This window comes from Triticum urartu, chromosome 1A (assembly GCF_056163025.1).
Source record: "Triticum urartu cultivar PI428250 chromosome 1A, HENAU_Tu73, whole genome shotgun sequence".
NCBI classification, from domain to species: Eukaryota; Viridiplantae; Streptophyta; class Magnoliopsida; order Poales; family Poaceae; genus Triticum; species Triticum urartu.
In genome coordinates, this window is record NC_141873.1 from 502,856,749 (window position 1) to 502,883,539 (window position 26,791).

General features: G+C 44.9%; 1 pseudogene; it reads right to left on the reverse strand.

Annotated features, from left to right (window-relative positions):
* Positions 1-2,046: 2,046 nt before the first annotated feature.
* On the reverse strand, positions 2,047-26,737 carry LOC125545144 (uncharacterized; annotated as a pseudogene).
* Positions 26,738-26,791: the final 54 nt, after the last annotated feature.

Sequence of the window (26,791 nt, forward strand, 5' to 3'; positions counted from 1 at the left end):
GTGACAATTGCACCTTGTGATTCTTTTTTTTTTTACAATTTCATGGCTTCTCAAACTAGGTGAACTATCTATGGCTAATGTGAAGAACAACATCAACGAATTGCAATATTCTCAATAACATGTGTCCTCTACCATGAAAGGTAAACTTATGGAAAAAGTCCATTTTAAACCCTAAACTCGTAGAGGTTGGGCAAAACGAACTCTCGAGTCAAAATCCTGTCGATTGCACCTTGAACTATGCGATCTCGGTCCTACTCGCTGCTTGGCCAGCCTGCTTTAATTTTTTTTTTCTGTTAAAAAAAAGCAAATGCAGAGTTGGCTCGAACTAGAGACCTCTTGCTGTTGACAGACAGAACTAACCATCACGGACAACACATATCTTGTATTAAATTGCTTCCTTTTTCCACTTTATGTTCTTTCTTCTATTTTTCTTCTATTTTCTTTCCTTTTTCTTTTTCTTTTTTCATTTTCTCTTGAATTCGTGAAGTTGCATATCTGCAAAAAATAAGCGTGCGTGTGGCTCGAACCCTGAGGTAATTTATTCTAATTTGCGTATTATTATTTTCAAATTCTCTGATTTTTTTCATCCTTGAATTACTTTTAAACACATCAAAGCCGGCAGCCATCTTAGGAGGAAATAGCAAACGAAAAATATGAACCTCCTGAACCAGATTTCCATAAGAATAAGAAGTTCAGGATTTTTGAAAAAAAGTTCACAGCATATTTACAAAAATTGTCGTCATCTTAAGAAAATGTTCAACGTATATTATGAAATTGTTTAACGTATATTAAGAAATTTTCATTGCGTATTTAAAATTTGTTCATCATATTTTGTGAAAATTTTCAACGTATATTAAGAATGTTCATTGCGTATTTAAAATTTGTTCATCATATGTTATGAAATTTTTCAATGTATATTAAGAGAATTGTTCAACGTATACTAAAAATGTTCACTTGTGTATTTGAAATCTGTTAAGTGCATTTTTACAAAAAAAGTTCGCTGTATTTTAAAATTTGTTCAACGAATATATAAGGTTGGCGTTGCATTGATTTACAAAAAAAACTCAATGCTGATTTAAAAAAGGGTTCAAGTTATGTTAAATTTGTTGATTTACAAAAAAAGTTCAATGTATATTTTTCAAAAAAGTACAATGTTGATTTTTTTAAAGGATTTGCCACTATGTGTCATACTTTAAGTTTGGCGCTGCGGTAACATTGCTCAAGATCCCTAGCTCATCTGGCTACGCACGCTAGAATTCAGCATGTGGGCGGGTGTTCGATCTCACTCGCGCGCTTCTATTTTACGAATTTTGCTAGACGCGTGATAATTGGGCCGGCCCGTTTGTGCATTGCTTGAGCCAAGCCGCCGCGATCGGACGCATACCAGCGGCGTATATGGAGCTCTCGTTCAAATCACTTGTGCCCATCTTTTTTTCACGAAAAAGGGTTTCCCCCTGCTTTATATTATAAAGCACAATCACAACATTAAGTGTCTGATACAAACGCACGCCACACAGACCCAAGGCAAAATACATGAATGCCGGACACCGACACACAACCTCAACGACACAAAGCATCTAAAAGATGAGCAAAGAATCCGCTAAGAGCCGACGGAGACCACCACCAAGGAGCGATCGTCTGGGAGGGTGTGCGACGCACATGCTGGACCGAGGACTCCAAGACGATGCTTCCATGAAGGGCACGAGCAAGAACGTCGCCACCGTCTGATCCGAAGATCAAGTTTTCACCCGGAGTAAGATGGAGGGAGAAGAAGCACCACGACGGAGCCTGCAAGGAGGAACACGACGTCCACGGACGCCATCACCATCGACCAGAGCAGGACTGGGTAGGTTATGTACCCCGGTGCTTCAGCTCCCCCGCCGCCACCCCGGTCCGCCAACACACACAACCATGCCGCCCGAGCGGCCATGGTTGCCTGCCCGCATCCAAGCCTCGCGATCCGCGCACGACCAATGCGACTCCCACCGCCAGGGCTACCGCCCCGCCATGAGACCACCCCGAAGCAACCAAAGGCCACGACTTTGTCTAAATCCACGACCCCAACCACCTCCAGAACCGCCGCCGGCCAAGCTGCCTCGAGAAGGGTTGCGACCACACCGACCGGGGAAAGGGGAAGGTGGAGAAGTGGCCCATGGCCACGACCGACACCCGTGTCGGCTCCAACTTCCCCCCAGAACCATGCTCCACCCCCGCTTCGAAGGCCGAGAGCATCAGGAGGCATCGGCCGTTGCTAGAAGACGGAGAGGATGGGTTGCAGAGCTGTCGCCGTCGCCGCCTGAAGACGCGACCAGGGGATCCATCCGAGCCGAGCGCCACCACCCAACCGCGAGGGCCCGACTGGGCGGGAGCAACCCTCCACCTCCGAAGCCGCGCCGCACCCCCACCAGAGCACCATGGCAAGAGGGCTGCCTGCGACCCGGTCAACCGCGACCCGCAGCGCCGAACGCGACGCCGAAGCGCTGCCGGAAGCACCGCCGCCGACGCCACCACCGGCCCGCACCACCACCATGCCGCCCGCCGCCCGTTGAACGCCACTATCGCCGGCCTGCTTCGGGGCGCCGCCACGATGCCGCACCCGGCATCCAGCGCCAAGCCCAGCCGCGGGATCTGGCCCGCGCCAAACCCCACGAGAGGGGGACGAAGGGGCCCCACCGCCGCCGGCGACGCCCGGGCTTCGCCCGGCCGTGCCCTTTGGCGGCAGCGAGGGAGGAGGGGGGAGGCGTAGGAGAGCTCGGCGGCAGAGATTTTGGGGCCCTCCCCGGCGCCTCGCGGGTGGCGGCGGGGGAGGGAGGGAGGGAACCCTAGGAAGGGGAGGAGTCTACTTTGTTCTGTAATAGTTTTCCGCTCTGTGTGGCCATGCCCATCTATTTTTAGTAGTGTATATAACATGAAAAAAGCTAACTTTTTTGGAGTAGTAAAGAAAGGGCCCAGCGCGGAGGACGTTACTGTTGGGGAACGTAGCAGAAATTCAAAATTTTCCTACGTGTCACCAAGATCTATCTATGGAGAGACCAGCAACGAGGGGAAGGAGAGTGCATCTACATACCCTTGTAGATCACTAAGCGGAAGCGTTCAAGAGAACGGGGTTGATGGAGTCGTACTCGTCGTGATCCAAATCACCGATGATTCTAGTGCCGAACGGACAGCACCTCTGTGTTCAACACACGTACAGCCCGGTGACGTCTCCCATGCCTTGATCCAGCAAGGAGTGAGGGAGAGGTTGAGGAAGACTCCATCCAGTAGCAGCACAACGGCGTGGTGGTGGTGGAGGAGCGTGGCAATCCTGCAGGGCTTCGCCAAGCACCGCGGGAGAGGAAGAAGGAGAGATGCAGGGCTGCGCCATGGAGAGGTCCAAACTCGTATGTCTGCAGCCCCAAATACCTCAACTATATATAGGGGAGAAGGAGGAGGGTGCGCCCCCTCTAGGGTTCCCACCCCTAGAGGGCTGGCAGCCCTAGATGGGTTTGAGGGGGGCGGCCAAGAGGGGAGGAGAGGGAGGCGTAGGGAGCATGGGCCTTAGGGCCCATCTGCCCTTAGGGTTTGCCCCCCCTTCTTCCCTTAGGCGCCTTGGGCCTTGTGGGAGGCGCACCAGCCCACTCAGGGGCTGGTCCCTTACCACTCTAGGCCCATGCAAGCCTCCGGGGCTGGTGGCCCCACTTGGTGGACCCCCGGGACCCTCCCGGTGGTCCCGGTACGTTACCGATAAAAACCGAAACTTTTCCGGTGACCAAAACAGGACTTCCCATACATAAATCTTTACCTTCGGACCATTCCGGAGCTCCTCGTGACGTCCGGGATCTCATCCGGGACTCCGAACAACATTCGGTAATCACATACAAACTTCCTTTATAACCCTAGCGTCATCGAACCTTAAGTGTGTAGACCCTACGGGTTCGGGAGACATGCAGACATGACCGAGACGTTCTCCGGTCAATAACCAACAGCGGGATCTGGATACCCATGTTGGCTCCCACATGTTCCACGATGATCTCATCAGATGAACCACGATGTCGAGGATTCAATCAATCCCGTATACAATTCCCTTTGTCTAGCGGTACGATACTTGCCCGAGATTCGATCATCGGTATCTTGATACCTTGTTCAATCTCGTTACCGGCAAGTCTCTTTACTCGTTCCATAACACATTATCCCGTGATCAACTCCTTGATCACATTGTGCACATTATGATGATGTCCTACTGAGTGGGCCCAGAGATACCTCTCCGTCACACGGAGTGACAAATCCCAGTCTCGATTCATGCCAACCCAGCAGACACTTTCGGAGATACTCGTAGTGCACCTTTATAGTCACCCAGTTACGTTGTGACGTTTGGCACACCCAAAGTATTCCTACGGTATCCGGGAGTTGCACAATCTCATGGTCTAAGGAAATGATACTTGACATTAGAAAAGCTTTAGCGAACGAACTACACGATCTTTGTGCTAGGCTTAGGATTGGGTCTTGTCCATCACATCATTCTCCTAATGATGTGATCCCGTTATCAACGACATCCAATGTCCATGGTCAGGAAACCGTAACCATCTATTGATTAACGAGCTAGTCAACTAGAGGCTTACTAGGGACATGGTGTTGTCTATGTATCCACACATGTATCTGAGTTTCCTATCAATACAATTCTAGCATGGATAATAAACGATTATCATGAACAAGGAAATATAATAATAATCAATTTATTATTGCCTCTAGGGCATATTTCCTACAGTCTCCCACTTGCACTAGAGTCAATAATCTAGTTCACATCGCCATGTGATTAACACTTCACAGGTCACATCGCCATGTGACCAACATCCAAAGAGTTTACTAGTGTCACTAAACTAGTTCACATCATCATGTGATTAAGACTCAATGAGTTCTGGGTTTGATCATGTTTTGCTTGCGAGAGAGGTTTTAGTCAACGGGTCTGCAACATTCAGATCCGTATGTACTTCGCAAATCTCTAGGTCATATTATAAATGCTGCTTGCACGCTCCACTTGGAGCTATTCCAAATGGTTGCTCCACTATACGTATCCGGTTTGCTACTCAGAGTCATTAGGATAGGTGTTAAAGCTTGCATCGATGTAACCCTTTACGCCGAACTCTTTATCACCTCCATAATCGAGAAACATGTCCTTATCACTCCAAGGACAATTTTTTACCGCTATCTAGTGATCCACTCCTGGATCACCTCTGTACCCTCTTGCCAGACATGTGGCAAGGCACACATCAGGTGCGGTACTCAGCATGGCATACCGTATAGAGCCTATGACAAAAGCATAGGGGACGACATTCGTCCTTTCTCTTTCTTCTGCCGTGGTCGAGCTTTAAGTCTTAACTTCATACCTTACAACTCAGGCAAGAACTCCTTCTTTGACTGATCCATCTTGAATACCTTCAAGATCATGTCAAGGTATGTGCTCATTTGAAAGTACCATTAAGCGTTTTGATCTATCCTTATAGATCTTGATGCTCAACGTTCAAGTAGATTAATCCAGGCTTTCCATTGAAAAACACTTTTCAAATAACTCTGCATGCTTTCTAGAAATTCTATATCATTTCTGATCCACAATATGTCAACAACATATACTCATCAGAAATTCTATAGTGCTCCCACTCACTTCTTTGGAAATACAAGTTTCTCATAAACTTTGTATACACCCAAAATCTTTGATCATCTCATCAAAGCATACATTCCAACTCCGAGATGCTTACTCCAGTCCTTATAAGGATTGCTGGAGCTTTGCATACTTATTAGCATCTTTCAGGATTGACAAAACCTTCCGGTTGTATCACATACAACCTCTCCTCAAGAAAATCGTCGAGGAAACAATGTTTTGACATCCTATCTGCAAGATTTCATAAATAATGCAGTAATCGCTAATATAATTCCAACAGACTCTTAGCATCGCTACGAGTGAGAAAGTCTCATCGTAGTCAACTCCTTGAACTTGTCGGAAAACATCTTAACGACAAGTCGAGTTTTCTTAATGGTGACATTTACCATCATTGTCCGTCTTCCTTTTAAAATCCATCTGTACTCAACAGCCTCACGACCATCGAGCTGTTCTGTCAAAGTCTACACTTTGTTTCCATACATGGATCCTCTCTCGGGTTTATGGCCTCGAGCCATTTATCGGAATCCGGGCCCACCATCGCTTCTCCATAGCTCGTAGGTTCATTGTTGTCTAGCAACATGACTTCCAAGACAGGATTACGTACCACTCTGAAGTAGTACGCATCCTTGTCATCCCACGAGGTTTGCTAGTGACTTGATCTGAAGTTTCATGATCACTATAATAAGCTTCCACTTCAATTGGTGTAGGTGCCACAGGAACAACTCCTTGTGCCCTGTCACACACTAGTTGAAGAGACGGTTCAATAACCTCATCAAGTCTCCACCATCCTCCCACTCAATTCTTTCGAGAGAAACTTTTCCTCGAGAAAGGACCCGATTCCAGAAAAAATCCCTTATTGCTTTCGGATCTGAGACAGGATGTATACCCAACTGTTTTGGGTGTCCTATGAAGATGCATTTATCCGCTTTGGGTTCGAGCTTATCAGCCTGAAACTTTTTTCACATAAGCGTCGCAGCCCCAAACTTTTAAGAAATGACAGCTTAGGTTTCTCTAAACCATAGTTCATACGGTGTCATCTCATCGGAATTACGTGGTGCCCTATTTAAAGTGAATGTGGTTGTCTCTAATGCCTAACCCATAAACTATCATGGTAATTCGATAAGAGACATCATGGTATGCATCATATCAAATAGGGTGCAGTTATGATGTTCGGACACACCATCACACTATGGTGTTCCAGGTTGTATTAGTTGTGAAACAATTTCCACAATGTCTTAATTCTGTGCCAAACTCGTAATTCAGATATTCATCTCTATGATCATATCATAGATCTTTTTATCCTCTTGTCACGACGATCTTTCAACTTCACCCTGAAATTACTTGAACCTTTCAATAATTCAGACTTGTGATTCATCAAGTAAATATACTCAACATCTACTCAAATCATCTATGAAGTAAGAACATAACAATATCCACTACACGCCTCAGCACTCATTGGACTGCACACATCAAAATGTATTACTTCCAGCAAGTTGCTTTCTGGTTCCATTTTACTGAAAACGAGGCTTTCAGTCATCTTGCCCAAGTGGTATGATTTGCATGTCTCAAGTGATTCAAAACCAAGTGAGTCTAAACGGTCCATTTGCATGGAGTTTCTTCATGCATATACACCAATAGACATGGTTCGCATGTCTCAAACTTTTCAAAAATGAGTGAGTCCAAAGATCCATCAACATGGAGCCTCTTCATGCGTTTTATACCGATATGACTTAAGTGGCAGTGCCACAAGTATGTGGTACTATCATTACTATCTTTTGGCATGAACATGTGTATCACTATGATCGAGATTCAATAAACCATTCATTTTAGGTGTAAGACCATTGAAGGTATTATTCAAATAAACACAGTAACCATTATTCTCCTTAAATGAATAACCGTATTGCGATAGACATAATCCAATCATGTCTATGCTCAACGCAAACACCAATCTCGATGGTAGAGGGAGCATACGATATTTGATCAACCTTGGAAATACTTCCAACACATATCGTCATCTCACCTTTAGCTAGTCTCCGTTTATTCCGTAGCTTTTATTTCGAGTTACTAACACTTAGCAACCGAACCGGTATCTAATACCCTGGTGCTACTAGGAGTACTAGTAAAGTACACATTAACATAATGTATATCCAATATACTTCTATCGACCTTGCCAGCCTTCTTATCTACCAAGTATCTAGGGTAATTCTGCTCCAGTGGCTGTAACCTTTATTACAGAAGCACTTAGTCTCCGGTTTGGGTTCAACCTTGGGTTTCTTCACTAGAGCAGCAGCTGATTTGCCGTTTCATGAAGCATCCCTTTTTGACCTTGCCCTTCTTGAAACTAGTGGTTTCACCAACCATCAACAATTGATGCTCCTTCTTGATTTCTACTTTTGTGGTGTCAAACATCGCGAATATCTCAAGGATCATCATATATGTCCCCGATACATTATAGTTCATCACGAAGCTCTAGCAGCTTGGTCGTAATGACTTCGGAGAAACATCACTATCTCATCTGGAAGATCAACTCCCACTCGATTCAAATGATTGTTGTACTCAGACAATCTGAGCACAAGCTCAATAATTGAGCTTTTCTCCCTTAGTTTGTAGGCTAAGAAAATCGTCGGAGGTCTTATACCTCTTGACGTGGGCACGAGCCTGAAATCCCAATTTCAGCCCTCGAAACATCTCATATGTTTCGCGACGTTTCAAAATGTCTTTGGTGCCTCAACTCTAAACCGTTTAACTGAACTATCACGTAGTTATCAAAATGTGTATGTCAGATGTTCGCAACATCCACATACGACGTTCGAGGTTCAGCACACTGAGCGGTGCATTAAGGACATAAGCTTTCTACTGTCCGCATAATCGCTACTGTCAACTTTCAACTATATTTTCTCTAGGAACATATCTAAACAGTGGAACTAAAGCGCGAGCTTACGACATAATTTGCAAAGATCTTTTTGACTATGTCCAGGATAATTAAGTTCATCTTATGAACTCCCACTCAGATAGACATCCCTCTAGTCATCTAAGTGATTACATGATCCGAGTCAACTAGGCCATGTCCGATCATCACGTGAGACGGACTAGTCAACATCGGTGAACATCTTCATGTTGATCATATCTACCATACGACTCATGCTCGACCTTTCGGTCTCTTGTGTTCCGAGGCCATGTCTGTACATGCTAGGCTCGTCAAGTTAACCTAAGTGTTTCGCATGTGTTCCGAGGCCATGTCTGTACATGCTAGGCTCGTGAACACCCGTTGTATTCGAACGTAAGAATCTATCACACCCGATCATCACGTGGTGCTTCTAAACGACGAACTTTTGCAACGGTGCACAGTTAGGGAGAACACTTTCTTGAAATTTTTAAAGAGGGATCATCTTATTTACTACCGTCGTTCTAAGCAAATAAGATGCAAAAACATGATAAACATCACATGCAATCAAAATAATAGTGACATGATATGGCCAATATCATATAGCTCCTTTGATCTCCATCTTGGGGCTCCATGATCATCTTGTCACCGGCATGACACCATGATCTCCATCATCATGATCTCCATCATCATGTCTTCATGAAGTTGTCTTGCCAACGATTACATCTACTACTACAGCGAACGGTTAGCAATAAAGTAAAGTAATTACATGACGTTTATGTTGACATGCAGGTCATAAATAAATTAAGACAACTCCTATGGCTCCTGCCGGTTGTCATACTCATTGTCATGCAAGTCGTGATTCCTATTACAAGAACATGATCAATCTCATACATCACATATCATTCATCACATTCTTCTTGGCCATATCACATCACATAGCATACCCTGCAAAAACAAGTTAGACGTCCTCTAATTGTTGTTTGCATGTTTTACGTGGCTGCTATGGGTTTCTAGCAAGAACGTTTCTTACCTACGCAAAAACCACAACGTGATATGCCAATTGCTATTTACCCTTCATAAGGACCCTTTGGATCGAATCCGATCCGACTAAAGTGGGAGAGACAGACACCCGCCAGCCACCTTATGCAACTAGTGCATGTCAGTCAGTGGAACAGGTCTCACGTAAGCGTACGTGTAAGGTTGGTCCGGGCCGCTTCATCCCACAATGCCGCCGAATCAAGATTGGACTAGTAACGGTAAGCATATTGAACAAAATCAATGTCCACAACAACTTTGTGTTCTACTCGTGCATAGTAACTACGCAATAGACCTAGCTCATGATGCCACTGTTGGGGAACGTAGCAGAAAGACAAAATTTTCCTACGTGTCACCAAGATCTATCTATGGAGAGACCAGCAACGAGGGGAAGGAGAGTGCATCTACATACCCTTGTAGATCGCTAAGCGGAAGCGTTCAAGAGAACGGGGTTGATGGAGTCGTACTCGTCGTGATCCAAATCACCGATGATTCTAGTGCGAACGGACGGCACCTCCGCGTTCAACACATGTACAGCCTGGTGATGTCTCCCATGCCTTGATCCAGCAAGGAGTGAGGGAGAGGTTGAGGAAGACTCCATCCAGAAACAGCACAACGGCGTGGTGGTGGTGGAGGAGCGTGGCAATCCTGCAGGGCTTCGCCAAGCACTGCGGGAGAGGAAGAAGGAGAGATGCAGGGCTGCGCCATGGAGAGGTCCAAACTCGTATGTCTGCAGCCCCAAATACCTCAACTATATATAGGGGAGAAGGAGGAGGGTGCGCCCCCTCTAGGGTTCCCACCCCTAGAGGGGCGGCAGCCCTAGATGGGTTTGAGGGGGGCGGCCAAGAGGGGAGGAGAGGGAGGCGCAGGGAGCATGGGCCTTAGGGCCCATCTGCCCTTAGGGTTTGCCCCCCCTTCTTCCCTTAGGCGCCTTGGGCCTTGTGGGAGGCGCACCAGCCCACTCAGGGGCTGGTCCCTTACCATTCTTGGCCCATGAAAGCCTCCGGGGCTGGTGGCCCCACTTGGTGGACCCCCGGGACCCTCCCGGTGGTCCCGGTACGTTACCGATAAAACCCGAAACTTTTCCGATGACCAAAACAGGACTTCCCATATATAAATCTTTACCTACGGACCATTCCGGAGCTCCTCGTGACGTCCGGGATCTCATCCGGGACTCCGAACAACATTCGGTAATCACATACAAACTTCCTTTATAACCCTAGCGTCATCGAACCTTAAGTGTGTAGACCCTACGGGTTCGGGAGACATGCAGACATGACCGAGACGTTCTCCGGTCAATAACGAACAGCGGGATCTGGATACCCATGTTGGCTCCCACATGTTCCACGATGACCTCATCGGATGAACCACGATGTCGAGGATTCAATCAATCCCGTATACAATTCCCTTTGTCTAGCGGTACGATACTTGCCCGCGATTCGATCGTCGGTATCCCGATACCTTGTTCAATCTCGTTACCGGCAATTCTCTTTACTCGTTCCGTAACACATCATCCCGTGATCAACTCCTTGATCACATTGTGCACATTATGATGATGTCCTATTGAGTGGGCCCAGAGATACCTCTCTGTCACACGGAGTGACAAATCCCAGTCTCGATTCATGCCAACCCAACAGACACTTTCGGAGATACCCGTAGTGCACCTTTATAGTAACGCAGTTACGTTGTGACGTTTGGCACACCCAAATTATTCCTACGGTATTCGGGAGTTGCACAATCTCATGGTCTAAGGAAATGATACTTGACATTAGAAAAGCTTTAGCGAACGAACTACACGATCTTTCTACTAGGCTTAGGATTGGGTCTTGTCCATCACATCATTCTCCTAATGATGTGATCCCGTTATCAACGACATCCAATGTCCATGGTCAGAAAACCGTAACCATCTATTGATTAACGAGCTAGTCAACTAGAGGCTTACTAGGGACATGGTGTTGTCTATGTATCCACACATGTATCTGAGTTTCCTATCAATACAATTCTAGCATGGATAATAAACGATTATCATGAACAAGGAAATATAATAATAATCAATTTATTATTGCCTCTAGGGCATATTTCCAACAGTTACCTTGTGCTCACCTTGAGGGTTCGTTTCGCCCAACCACTACGAGTTCAAGGTTTAAAATAGATTTTTTCCTAAACTTATTTATTTTGTGTCTGTAATAACATAAACACGTATAACTAGGAAAATGTGTTGGGGAACGTAGTAATTTCAAAAATTTCCTACGCACACGCAAGATCATGATGATGCAAAGCAACGAGAGGGGAGAGTGTTGTCTACGTACCCTCGTAGACCGTTCGCGGAAGCGTTATATCAACGCGGTTGATGTAGTCGTACGTCTTCACGTCTGACCGATCCAAGTACCGAAAGCACGGCACCTCCGAGTTCTGCACACGTTCGGCTCGGTGACGTCCTCGCCTTCTCGATCCAGCAAGAGGGGCGAAGTAGTAGATGAGTTCTGGCAGCACGACGGCGTGGTGATGGTGTTGGTGAAGAACAATCTCCGCAGGGCTTCGCCTAAGCACTACGAAAACTATGACGGAGGATAAACTAGAGGGGACAGGGTTGCCGGCACACGGCTTGGTGTTTCTTGATGTGTCTTTGGTGCTAGCCCTGCCCCTCTATTTATATGTTGAGCCCTGGGGTCGAAACTTGGAGTAAAAGCCTCCACAAAGTCGGTTTCACCCGAAAGGCAAGAGTCCTTCTCGGACTCCAGGGCCAGACGCCAGGGTTCCCGGCGTCTGGACCCAGACGCCAGGGACCCTGGCGTCTGGCCCCTGGACTCCGCAAAACTTCCATTTGCGCTTTCCAAAAACCTTGTGGGCTTTCCCCTTTGGCCCAAATAAAGTGTTCTTGTACCCAAACATTTCGGGAAACATCCGGAACCCCTTCCGGTGATTTCCGGAACCCTTTCGGTGACCAAACACTATTATCCCATATATCAAACTTTATCTCCGGACCATTCCGGAGTTCCTCGTCATGTCCGTGATCTCATCCCGGACTCCAAACAACATTCGGTCACCAACATACATAACTCACATAGTACTATATCGTCAATGAACGTTAAGCGTGCGGACCCTACGGGTTCGAGAACTATGTAGACATGACCGAGACACCTCTCTGGTCAATAACCAATAGCAGGACCTGGATGCCCATATTGGCTCCTACATATTCTACGAAGATCTTTATCGGTCAGACCGCATAACAACATACGTTGTTCCCTTTGTCATCGGTATGTTACTTGCCCGAGATTCGATCATCGGTATCTCAATACCTAGTTCAATCTCGTCACTGGCAAGTCTCTTTACTCGTTCCGTAATACATCATCTCGCAACTAACTCATTAGTTGCAATGCTTGCAAGGCTTATGTGATGTGCATTACCGAGAGGGCCCAGAGATACCTCTCCGGCAATCAGAGTGACAAATCCTAATCTCGAAATACGCCAACCCAACATTCACCTTTGGAGACACCTGTAGAGCTCCTTTATAATCACCCAGTTACGTTGTGACGTTTGGTAGCACACAAAGTGTTCCTCCAGCAAACGGGAGTTGCATAATCTCATAGTCGTAGGAACTTTTATAAGTCATGAAGAAAGCAATAGCAACATACTAAGCGATCGGGTGCTAAGCTAATGGAATGGGTCATGTCAATCACATCATTCTTCTAATGATGTGATCCCGTTAATCAAATAACAACTCTTTTGTTCATGGTTAGGAAACATAACCATCTTCGATTAACGAGCTAGTCAAGTAGAGGCATACTAGTGACACTCTGTTTGTCTATGTATTCACACATCTATTATGTTTCCGGTTAATACAATTCTAGCATGAATAATAAACATTTATCATCATATAAGGAAATAAACAATAACTTTATTATTGCCTCTAGGGCATATTTCCTTCAGTCTCCCACTTGCACTAGAGTCAATAATCTAGTTCACATCGCCATGTGATCTAACATCAATAGTTCACATATTTATGTGGTTAACACCCATAGTTCTCATCGATATGTGACCAACACCCAAAGGGTTTACTAGAGTCAGTAATCTAGTTCACATCGTTATGTGATTAACACCCAAAGAGTACTAAGGTGTGATCATGTTTTTGCTTGTGAGACAACTTTAGTGAACGGGTCTGTTATATTCAGATCCGTAAGTATTTTGCAAATATCTATGTCAACAATGCTCTGCACGGAGCTACTCTAGCTAATTGCTCCCACTTTCAATATGTATCTAGATCGAGACTTAGAGTCATCCAGATCGGTGTCAGAAATTTGTATCGACGTAACCCTTTATAATGAACCTTTTTGTTATGTCCATAATCGAGAAACATATCCTTATTTCACTAAGGATAATTTTGACCACTGTCCAATGATCTACTCTTAGATCACTATTGTACTCCCTTGCTTAACACAGTGTAGGGTATACAATAGATCTGGTACACAGCATGGCATACTTTATAGAACCTATGGCTGAGGCATAGGGAATGACTTTCATTCTCTTTCTATCTTCTGCCGTGGTCGGGCTTTGAGTCTTACTCAATTTCACACCTTGTAACACAGGCAAGAATTCTTTTTTTTTTGACTGTTCCATTTTGAACTACTTCAAAATCTTGTGAAGGTATGTACTCATTGAAAAAACTTATCAAGCGTCTTGATCTATCTCTATAGATCTTGATGCTCAATATGTAAGCAGCTTCACCGAGGTCTTTCTTTGAAAAACTCCTTTCAAACACTTCTTTATGCTTTACAGAATAATTCTACATTATTTTCGATCAATAATATGTCATTCACATATACTTGTCAGAAATGCTGTAGTGCTCCCACTCACTTTCTTGTAAATACAGGCTTCACCACAAGTCTGTATAAAACTATATGCTTTGATCAACTTATCAAAGCGTATATTCCAACTCCGAGATGCTTGCACCAATCCATAGATGGATCGCTGGAGCTTGTATATTTTGTTAGCACCTTTAGGATTGACAAAACCTTCTGGTTGCATCATATACAACTCTTCTTTAAATCCATTAAGGAATGTAGTTTTGTTTATCCATTTGCCAGATTTCATAAAATGCGGCAATTGCTAACATGATTCGGACAGACTTAAGCATAGATACGAGTGAGAAACTCTCATCGTAGTCAACACCTTGAACTTGTCGAAAACCTTTTGCGACAATTCTAGCTTTGCAGATAGTAACACTACTATCAGCGTCCGTCTTCCTCCTGAAGATCCATTTATTTTCTATGGCTTGCCGATCATCGGGCAAATCCATCAAAGTCCATACTTTGTTCTCATATGTGGATCATATCTCAGATTTCATGGCCTCAAACCATTTCGTGGAATCTGGGCTCATCATCGCTTCCTCATAGTTCGTAGGCTCGTCATGGTCAAGTAACATGACCTCCAGAACTGGATTACCATACCACTCTGGTGCAGATCTCACTCTGGTTTTACCTACGAGGTTCGGTAGTAACTTGATCCGAAGTTACATGATCATCATCATTAGCTTCCTCACTAATCGGTCCAGTAGTCACAGGAACAGATTTCTGTGATGAACTACTTTCCAATAAGGGAGCAGGTACAGTTACCTCATCAAGTTCTACTTTCCTCCCACTCACTTCTTTCGAGAGAAATTCCTTCTCTAGAAAGGATCCATTCAAAGCAACGAATATCTTGCCTTCGGATCTGTGATAGAAGGTGTACCCAACATTTTCTTTTGGGTATCCTATGAAGACGCACTTCTCCGATTTGGGTTTGAGCTTATCAGGTTGAAACTTTTTCACATAAGCATTGCAACCTCAAACTTTAATAAACGACAGCTTAGGTTTCTTGCCAAACCATAGTTCATACGGTGTCGTTTCAGCGGATTTAGATGGTGCCCTATTTCACGTGAATGCAGCTGTCTCTAATGCATGATCCCAAAATGATATTGGTAAATCTGTAAGAAACATCATAGATTGCACCATATCTAATAAAGCACGGTTTTGATGTTCGGACACACCATTATACTGTGGTGTTCCAGGTGGCGTGAGTAGTGAAACTATTTCACATTGTTTTAACTGAAGGCCAAACTTGTAACTCAAATATTTTATTTCCGCGATCATATCGTAGAAACTTTTATTTTTGTTACGATGATTCTCCACTTCACTCTGAAATTCTTTGAACTTTTCAAATATTTCAAACTTGTGTTTCATCAAGTAGATATACTCATATCTGCTCAAATCATCTGTGAAGATCAGAAAATAATGATACCTTTCGCGAGCCTCAATATTCGTCGGACCACATACATCAGTATTTATGATTTCCAACAAATCTGTTGCTCGCTCCATTGTTCCGAAGAACGGAGTCTTAGTCATCTTACCCATGAGGCATGGTTCGCAAGCATCAACTGATTCATAATCAAGTGATTCCAAAAGCCCATCAGCATGGAGTTTCTTCATGCGCTTTACACCAATATGACCTAAACGGCAGTGCCACAAATAAGCTGCACTATCATTATTAACTTTGCATCTTTTTGGTTTTAATATTATGATTACGTGTATCACTACGATCGAGATCCAACGAACTATTTTCATTGGGTGTATGACCATCGAAGGTAAACAGAACAACAATTATTCGCTGACTTTAATGAATAACTGTATTGCAATAAACATGATCAAATCATATTCATGCTCAATGCAAACACCAAATAACACTTATTTAGTTTCAACATTAATACCGAAAGTATAGGTAGTGTGCGATGATGATCATATCAATCTTGGAACTACTTCCAACACACATCGTCACCTCACCCTTTACTACTTTCTGTTTATTCTGCAACTCCCGTTTTGAGTTACTACTCTTAGCAACTGAACCAGTATCAAATGCCGAGGGGTTGCTATAAACACTAGTAAAGCACACATCAATAACACGTATATCCAATATACCTTTGTTTACCTTGCCATCCTTCTTATCCGCCAAATACTTGGGGCAGTTCCACTTCCAGTGACCAGTCCCTTTGTAGTAGAAGCACTTAGTCTCGGGCTTAGGATCAGACTTGGGCTTCTTCACTTGAGCAGCAACTTGCTTGCCGTTCTTCTTGAAGTTCCCCTTCTACCCTTTGCCCTTTTCTTGAAACTAGTGGTCTTGTCAACCATCAACACTTGATGTTTTTCTTGATTTCTACCTTCGTTGATTTCAGCATCACGAAGAGCTTGGGAGTTGTTTCCGTTATCTCTTGCATATTATAGTTCATCACGAAGTTCTACTAACTTGGTGATGGTGACTAGAGAATTCTGTCAATCACTATCTTATCTGGAAGATTAACTCCCACTTGATTCAAGTGATTGTAGTACCCAGACAATCTGAGCACATGCTCACTAGTTGAGCGATTCTCCTCCATCTTTTAGCTATAGAACTTGTTGGAGACTTCATATCTCTCAACTCGGGTATTTGCTTGAAATATTAACTTCAACTCCTAGAACATCTCATATGGTCAATGACGTTCAAAACGTCTTTAAAATCCCGATTCTAAGCTGTTAAGCATGGTGCACTAAACTATCAAGTAGTCATCATATTGAGCTAGCCAAACATTCATAACGTCTGCATCTGCTCCCGCAATAGGTTTGTCACCTAGCGGTGCATCAAGGACATAATTCTTCTGTGCAGCAATGAGGGTAAACCTCGGATCACGGATCCAATCCGCATCATTGCTACTAATATCTTTCAACACAATTTTCTCTAGGAACATATCAAAATAAACACAGGGAAGCAACAACGCGAGCTATTGATCTACAACATAATTTGCAAAATACTACCAGGACTAAGTTCATGATAAATTTAAGTTCAATTAATCATATTACTTAAGAACTCCCACTTAGATAGACATCCCTCTAATCCTCTAAGTGATCACGTGATCCAAATCAACTAAACCATGTTCGATCATCACGTGAGATGGAGCAGTTTCATTGGTGAACATCACTATGTTGATCATATCTACTATATGATTCACGCTCGACCTTTCGGTCTCCGTGTTCCGAGGCCATATCTGTATATGCTTGGCTCATCAAGTATAACCTGAGTATTCTGCGTGTGCAACTGTTTTGCACCCGTTGTATTTGAACGTAGAGCCTATCACACCCGATCATCACGTGGTGTCTCAGCACGAAGAACTTTCGCAACGGTGCATACTCAGGGAGAACACTTCTTGATAATTAGTGAGAGATCATCTTAAAATGCTACCGTCAATTAAAGCAAGATAAGATGCATAAAAGATAAACATCACATGCAATCAATATAAGTGATATGATATGGCCATCATCATCTTGTGCTTGTGATATCCATCTTCGAAGCACCATCGTGATCACCATCGTCACCGGCGCGACACCTTGATCACCATCGTAGCATCGTTGTCGTCTCGCCAATCTTATGCTTCCACGACTATCGCTACCGCTTAGTGATAAAGTAAAGCATTACAGCGCAATTGCATTGCATACAATAAAGCGACAACCATATGGCTCCTGCCAGTTGCCGATAACTTGGTTACAAAACATGATCATCTCATACAATAAAATTTAGCATCATGTCTTGACCATATCACATCACAACATGCCCTGCAAAAACAAGTTAGACGTCCTCTACTTTGTTGTTGCAAGTTTTACGTGGCTGCTACGGGCTTAAGCAAGAACCAATCTTAGCTACGCATCAAAACCACAACGATAGTTTGTCAAGTTGGTGCTGTTTTAACCTTTCCAAGGACCGGGCGTAGCCACACTTGGTTCAACTAAAGTTGGAGAAACTGTCACCTGCTAGCCACCTTTGTGCAAAGCACATCGGGAGAACCGGTCTCGCGTTTCTAGCAAGAACGTTTCTTACCTACGCAAAAACCACAACGTGATATGCCAATTGCTATTTACCCTTCATAAGGACCCTTTTCATCGAATCCGATCCAACTAAAGTGGGAGAGACAGACACCCGCCAGCCACCTTATGCAACTAGTGCATGTCAGTCGGTGGAACCGGTCTCACGTAAGCGTACGTGTAAGGTTGGTCCGGGCCGCTTCATCCCACAATGCCGCCGAATCAAGATTGGACTAGTAACGGTAAGCATATTGAACAAAATCAACGCCCACAACAACTTTGTGTTCTACTCGTGCATAGTAACTACGCAATAGACCTAGCTCATGATGCCACTGTTGGGGAACGTAGCAGAAATTCAAAATTTTCCTACGTGTCACCAAGATCTATCTATGGAGAGACCAGCAACGAGGGGAAGGAGAGTGCATCTACATACCCTTGTAGATCGCTAAGCGGAAGCATTCAAGAGAACGGGGTTGATGGAGTCGTACTCGTCGTGATCCAAACCACCGATGATTCTAGTGCCGAACGGACGGCACCTCCGCGTTCAACACAGGTACAGCCCGGTGACGTCTCCCATGCCTTGATCCAGCAAGGAGTGAGGGAGAGGTTGAGGAAGACTCCATCCAGCAGCAGCACAATGGCGCGGTGGTGGTGGAGGAGCGTGGCAATCCTGCAGGGCTTCGCCAAGCACCGCGGGAGAGGAAGAAGGAGAGATGCAGGGCTGCGCCATGGAGAGGTCCAAACTCGTATGTCTGCAGCCCCAAATATCTCAACTATATATAGGGGAGAAGGAGGAGGGTGCGCCCCCTCTAGGGTTCCCACCCCTAGAGGGGCGGCAGCCCTAGATGGGTTTGAGGGGGGCGGCCAAGAGGGGAGGAGAGGGAGGCGCAGGGAGCATGGGCCTTAGGGCCCATCTGCCCTTAGGGTTTGCCCCCCCTTCTTCCCTTAGGCGCCTTGGGCCTTGTGGGAGGCGCACCAGCCCACTCAGGGGCTGGTCCCTTACCACTCTTGGCCCATGCAAGCCTCCGGGGCTGGTGGCCCCACTTGGTGGACCCCCGGGACCCTCCCGGTGGTCCCGGTACGTTACCGATAAAACCCGAAACTTTTCCGGTGACCAAAACAGGACTTCCCATATATAAATCTTTACCTCCGGACCATTCCGGAGCTCCTCGTGACGTCCTGGATCTCATCCGGGACTCTGAACAACATTCGGTAATCACATACAAACTTCCTTTATAACCCTAGTGTCATCAAACCTTAAGTGTGTAGACCCTACGGGTTCGGGAGACATGTAGACATGACCGAGACGTTCTCCGGTCAATAACCAACAGCGGGATCTGGATACCCATGTTGGCTCCCACATGTTCCACGATGATCTCATCGGATGAACCACGATGTCGAGGATTCAATCAATCCCGTATACAATTCCCTTTGTCTAGCGGTACGATACTTGCCCGAGATTCGATCGTCGGTATCCCGATACCTTGTTCAATCTCGTTACCGGAAAGTGTCTTTACTCGTTCCGTAACACATCATCTCGTGATCAACTCCTTGATCACATTGTGCACATTATGATGATGTCCTACTGAGTGGGCCTAGAGATACCTCTCCGTCACACGGAGTGACAAATCCCAGTCTCGATTCGTGCCAACCCAACAGACACTTTCGGAGATACCCGTAGTGCACCTTTATACTCACCCAGTTACGTTGTGACGTTTGGCACACCCAAAGTATTCCTACGGTATCCGGGAGTTGCACAATCTCATGGTCTAAGGAAATGATACTTGACATTAGAAAAGCTTTAGCGAACGAACTACACGATCTTTGTGCTAGGCTTAGGATTGGGTCTTGTCCATCACATCATTCTCCTAATGATGTGATCCCGTTATAACGACATCGAATGTCCATGGTCAGGAAACCGTAACCATCTATTGATTAACGAGCTAGTCAACTAGAGGCTTACTAGGGACATGGTGTTGTCTATGTATCCACACATGTATTTGAGTTTCCTATCAATACAATTCTAGCATGGATAATAAACGATTATCATGAACAAGGAAATATAATAATAATCAATTTATTATTGCCTCTAGGGCATATTTCCAACAGTTACCTTGTGCTCACCTTGAGGGTTCGTTTTGCCCAACCACTACGAGTTCAAGGTTTAAAATAGATTTTTTCCTAAACTTATTTATTTTGTGTCTGTAATAACATAAACACGTATAACTAAGAAAATATGTTGGGGAACGTAGTAATTTCAAAAATTTCCTACGCACACGCAAAGTCATGATGATGCATAGCAACGAGAGGGGAGAGTGTTGTCTACGTACCCTCATAGACCGTTCACGGAAGCGTTGTATCAACGTGGTTGATGCAGTCGTACGTCTTCACGTCCGATCGATCCAAGTACCGAAAGCACGTCACCTCCGAGTTCTGCACACGTTCGGCTCGGTGACGTCCTCGCCTTCTCGATCCAGCAAGAGGGGCGAAGTAGTAGATGAGTTCCGGCAGCACGACGGCGTGGTGACGGTGTTGGTGAAGAACAATCTCCGCAGGGCTTCGCCTAAGCACTACGAAAACTATGACGGAGGATAAACTAGAGGGGACAGGGTTGCCGGCACACGACTTGGTGTTTCTTGATGTGTCTTTGGTGCTAGCCCTGCCCCTCTATTTATATGTTGAGCCCTGGGGTCGAAACTTGGAGTAAAAGCCTCCACAAAGTCGGTTTCACCCGAAAGGCAAGAGTCCTTCTCGGACTCCAGGGCCAGACGCCAGGGTTCCCGGCGTCTGGACCCAGACGCCAGGGACCCTGGCGTCTGGCGCCTGGAACCCGCAAAACTTCCTTTTGCGCTTTCCAAAAACCTTGTGGGCTTTCCCCTTTGGCCCAAATAAAGTGTTCTCGTACCCAAACATTTCGGGAAACATCCGGAACCCCTTCCGGTGATTTCCGGAACCCTTCCGGTGACCAAACACTATTATCCCATATATCAAACTTTATCTCCGGACCATTCCGGAGTTCCTCGTCATGTCCGTGATCTCATCCCGGACTCCGAACAACATTCGGTCACCAACATACATAACTCACATAGTACTATATCGTCAACGAACGTTAAGCGTGCGGACCCTACGGGTTCGAGAACTATGTAGACATGACCGAGACACCTCTCTGGTCAATAACCAATAGCAGGACCTGGATGCCCATATTGGCTCCTACATATTCTATGAAGATCTTTATCGGTCAGACCGCATAACAACATACGTTGTTCCCTTTGTCATCGGTATGTTACTTGCCCGAGATTCGATCGTCGGTATCTCAATACCTAGTTCAATCTCGTCACTGGCAAGTCTCTTTACTCGTTCCGTAATACATCATCTCGCAACTAACTCATTAGTTGCAATGCTTGCAAGGCTTATGTGATGTGCATTACCGAGAGGGCCCAGAGATACCTCTCCGACAATCAGAGTGACAAATCCTAATCTCGAAATACGCCAACCCAACATTCACCTTTGGAGACACCTGTAGAGCTCCTTTATAATCACCCAGTTACGTTGTGACGTTTGGTAGCACACAAAGTGTTCCTCCAGCAAACGGGAGTTGCATAATCTCATAGTCGTAGGAACTTTTATAAGTCATGAAGAAAGCAATAGCAACATACTAAGCGATCGGGTGCTAAGCTAATGGAATGGGTCATGTCAATCACATCATTCTTCTAATGATGTGATCCCGTTAATCAAATAACAACTCTTTTGTTCATGGTTAGGAAACATAACCATCTTCGATTAACGAGCTAGTCAAGTAGAGGCATACTAGTGACACTCTGTTTGTCTATGTATTCACACATGTATTATGTTTCCGGTTAATACAATTTCTAGCATGAATAATAAACATTTATCATCATATAAGGAAATAAACAATAACTTTATTATTGCCTCTAGGGCATATTTCCTTCAGAATGTACATTGGTTTCAAGTCCCAGTATTCTTTTATTAGAGAAGTAGTCCCTTCGGTACGTGTTTCTATACCTAATATTAAAAGATGAAGGCTTTCATAGTTCTCCATATGTCATCATTTTATAACCGTTGATTTTATGTTAATGACAAAGATTGGCTGCTGAGATTCCAAAGTTTTATTGCGTGTGTTTTTCATACCTCGAACTAGCCGGTTCTCTCATACAGTTCGACTCGAGTCCCCAGAGCGTAACTGATGCATACACGTATTTTTCTCCAGAACTGTTCTCTATCATAATAAAATACGCAGAGCCCACGTCCCCACAATCAATCGACAAGCATGCGCCGGCAGCGATAGGAGGTGACTGCAGGCCTGTTGCGGATGTAAGAAGCGCAGATGAAGAGAAGGGGCAGCAGGCAGCAGCGGAGCAGTCAACAGCAGTAGGCAGCTGGCGCCTGTCACGGCGGCCCAGCCCAGAGGCAGAGGGCGATGATGGTTGCCTAGGCTGGCAGACGTCGGTTTGCAGGAGTGAGCAGCCGTCGGTCGAGTCAAAGACCTAGAAGGGTAGTAACCTGGATCGCTGGTCGGTCCCGCGCTCCACGACCAAAAGAGTCGTCGACACAAATTGAGGGTCGGGGTCAACTGTAGGGTCGACATGGATCGATGGGCAGGACACGATCCCTGACGCCGATGGGTGACCCCGGTGACAAGAGAGAGGCCGAGTGGAGAAGAGATGTCGGGAAATCCTATATACCTAAGAGATTCATTCCCACTATTCTATTTATCTTAACATGCAAGCTATTCACATCATCAAGTAGGTCCACTAATTTATATCTCTTGACATGCAGCCATCTAACCATAACACATATGCCATGTCAGCAACCCCGTTTTGGTTGTCATCAAGTAGTTCCGTTTCTGCCGTAACAATCGATCAAACCCGGCCCTGGTGCAGCCACGTCTCACTAATTGCTAATTATCCCGCTGCTGCATGAATGACGGTATAGAAAAAAGCACGTCGTGTAGTCGATTCGTTTTCTCCACGGCTGTACGAAGCTAGGATTTTTGCACCTAGAATCCAAAAAAAAAGTTTTGCATCTAATGTCCAATGGGCCAGTTATTGTAAGGCTGTTTTGGTTCTGCACGTGTGCCATCTATCTAACGCTTGGTCGTTTGACTAAAGTCCATGTAACTAATAACGCATCTAATCAATCTACCCGGCTTATCACAGTAGCTCGATCGTCGCTGAGGGTTCGTCTTCCCCGTCGTTTTGTCTTCTGCTAGACGCCGCCATGACCGACGCCCCATGAAACGGCAGCAACATATCCAGATGAAACGGCAGCATTCATCACATCTTATTACCTCCCCCTCCATTATCCTACATATGCGGAAGAAAGTGCTAGATTTAAGCAGCCATCGCCTCATCGTAAGCTCGCAACTCGCCATCACGGCAAGATGGGGCTACATGTTGGCCACCGCGCCGCACCTGACGGAACCACATCACGCCTATAGATGGTCGCTGGTGCCCCGCATCTGCTTCGCTCGGTCGACCGTCCGTATGGTCTTCGCTCGGCTGAACTCCTCTATCATTGGCGTCCATCTTCCAATCAGCAATGTAAATGGGATACAATATATAATCCATGACTCTTTACTCGATTCCTTTTATATTATCTAATCTGAAGGTCACCATTATTAACCATCACATATTAGGATTGAATCTTATGTGCTGCTGCATTTGTTCAGATAAGTTTTGACCTATACTTTCAGGAACAGTCCACCTGTCCGTATCTTCATGTAAAAGGAATTGGGGAAAGAGTCATGGATTTGTACGATTGAATGTTCTGTCTCTTTCTCAAAGAAACAGTATTACCGGTGCTCTGCATCATTTTGTCTAACACAGAATCGCACAGGTCCAAGTTTTTGATCGACAAACTCCTCAGATTGCAGTCAACGTTCTCTGATCAAATATCCTCAAGGTTATACCAATGTTTTTGATTGTGTGATCGACATGCTATTTGCTGAAAGTATGCTTGCATTACCAATCTCTTTCCTTGTTTTCAGAATACTGGATGCGTGGTTGATTGCTTGACCAAGTGATTTAAAGGTACGCATAGATTAAAAGTTGTGTATGTGTTGAGTTCTAATCTCAATGGTTTGCTTTGGTTGATTTTTTCGTCAAGAATGCACTTTCTTATGCAACTAACCCCTTGTGTTAATCCTTGATTATATCTCCTATATCAATCTCCCTCTGTCGTTAATTTTCTTCATGCACCTCCGTTTCTGCTCATGCAGATTATAGTGGTCAGCGAAAGTTGGAGTCCCCATTTCCTGCAGGCCCTCCCACTCATGGCATCTGTAGCATGTAGGAGGCTATTCCTGGTTGCTCCTTTCCTAATCCTCCCTACTTTAGCGTGATATAATCCTACTAGATGATTTTCTTTATTATTTTTTGCCATGCCTTCTGTAGTTTTGTTCATAGGACGGAAGATTGTATTATTTGTAACACCCCAAGGATGCATGTTTATTGGTTTGTTTTCTGGATTGTGGTCGAATTTTGCAAAATGATGTCTGAAGCATAGATGATTAAGGTACATGGAGGGCTGGAGTCCCACTTTTTTTTGACTTGAAAAAAATAGTACGACATCTTATACAAACAAATTAATAGTTAACAAGGTTTGCACAAGATAAAAATAAGGATAATAATTACATCAGATTAACGAACCATTGTTGAGTACTATAGGTTGCTTTCATAACTCTATGGAGGAACCGAGGAACGCCATATATAATTCATGTTTAAAAGTTTTGTTCAAATTGTTCAAGCACATGCCACCTCACCATCATGCCTTCGTTTGATCTTATGAAAAATATGAAGAGTCCATTTGGATTCAAATTATTTTTTACCAAAGTGTATTCTTTATTTCAGTATCGCGCGTTCAAGACTGCCAAAGCCAAAAATTAAGCCTAAAGTGCTAACGACATGTTCCCATAAAAATCATAGATTAACTTGCTGAACGGATAATATGATTTCGTCATTATTTTTTGCTAATTCTAAAGCATATGTACCATGCATGAAAAAATGCTACTTTTGTTAAATATAAACAGCAATTATATAATAAATCATTTGTATATTCGGTTTTACTTTTCATTTTAAATTCAAAAAATCATGTTTCATACTATCAAATCATTTTAGTATATATTGCAACCTATTCCGCAGCAACGCACGGGGTATTATCTAGTAATAGATGAATAGATACCTCCGCCCACCTCCATCATAGGTCCTCCTCCTCCTTCGCTGTTGCAGTTCATGATCACCGTGTCCGCCATATGAGGTCTGTTACCTCGTTGCCTTAATGGTCTCCATTGGAGAAGACATAGATGTGTAGCAAATTGATGAGGTGGAAGGAGCAGAGGAATTTGCCATGGAAAGACAACGGAGGAGCGGAGTGTAGCGGCGGCGGCGGTGTGTAACAGGGGAAACGAAGGAAGCAGCAATGTGGGAGAACTGCACGCTTCCGTTTCGGGTTTTTTTTTTGAGGAAAACTAGGAATTTTATTCATTGATCAAGACATCCGGAATACAAGTAATGTTTGGAGGGATCCCTAGCCACATGTGGCGACCTTCCGGAAGCGACGAAGCTGCCTTGAACAAGGCATGGGCTTCAAAATTCGCCTCCCTAACCTCAAAACGGAAAGTGTTGGCAATAAGCCATGTGTATGTGCATGGCGCGTAGGTGCGCGTGTGTGCGTCGCGTGTGTTTGTGCAGGAACGCTGCAGATTAGTTGCATGCATGGGCGTGTGCTGTTAGTCTGTTAGTACGTGCTGGCTAATTGCATGGATGTTTGACCGGGTCTCACGGAGGAGCGAGTGGCTCACGACGAGAAGAGGCTGATTCCGGAGGTAGTGTGTGCGTGGGTTATGCATGCGTGGGCGCTGCGTCATCCGGTGTATAAAGTCTAGACGATGTAGTCCTCGAGTGGTGCCAATCCCAGTGAATAAAGGTTGCCAAGATACAGGCCGGTTCGTGGCCGCGGCGTTCGTCGCCATTACTCTGAGTTCGTGCTCGAGTTGGGTTATCTTGTGCGTATGGTTTCTAGGTTTGCGCCAAAGTTACTTTACTCTATCTCTAATCTCATATAGAATCATGGAATAAGGTGAATGCGCACCCTGGTTGATATCCGAGACAACCTGCATACAATTTGAAGCTATTATCACATGTGTTATGTTGAGATCCTTTGCGAGGGAGAGGGCTTCATTGCATGCACAAGCTTCTAGGTTTGGTCCATCAACTAGTCCTTCAAAGATCGTCGCCGAGGCTCCCAGATACTTGCCATCCTTATCTCGACAAACTGCTGCAGCAGCGCCCATGCGTCCATTGCGTGACAATTCTCCATCAACATTTATCTTTGCCGAGTTTTCACCTGGAGCGA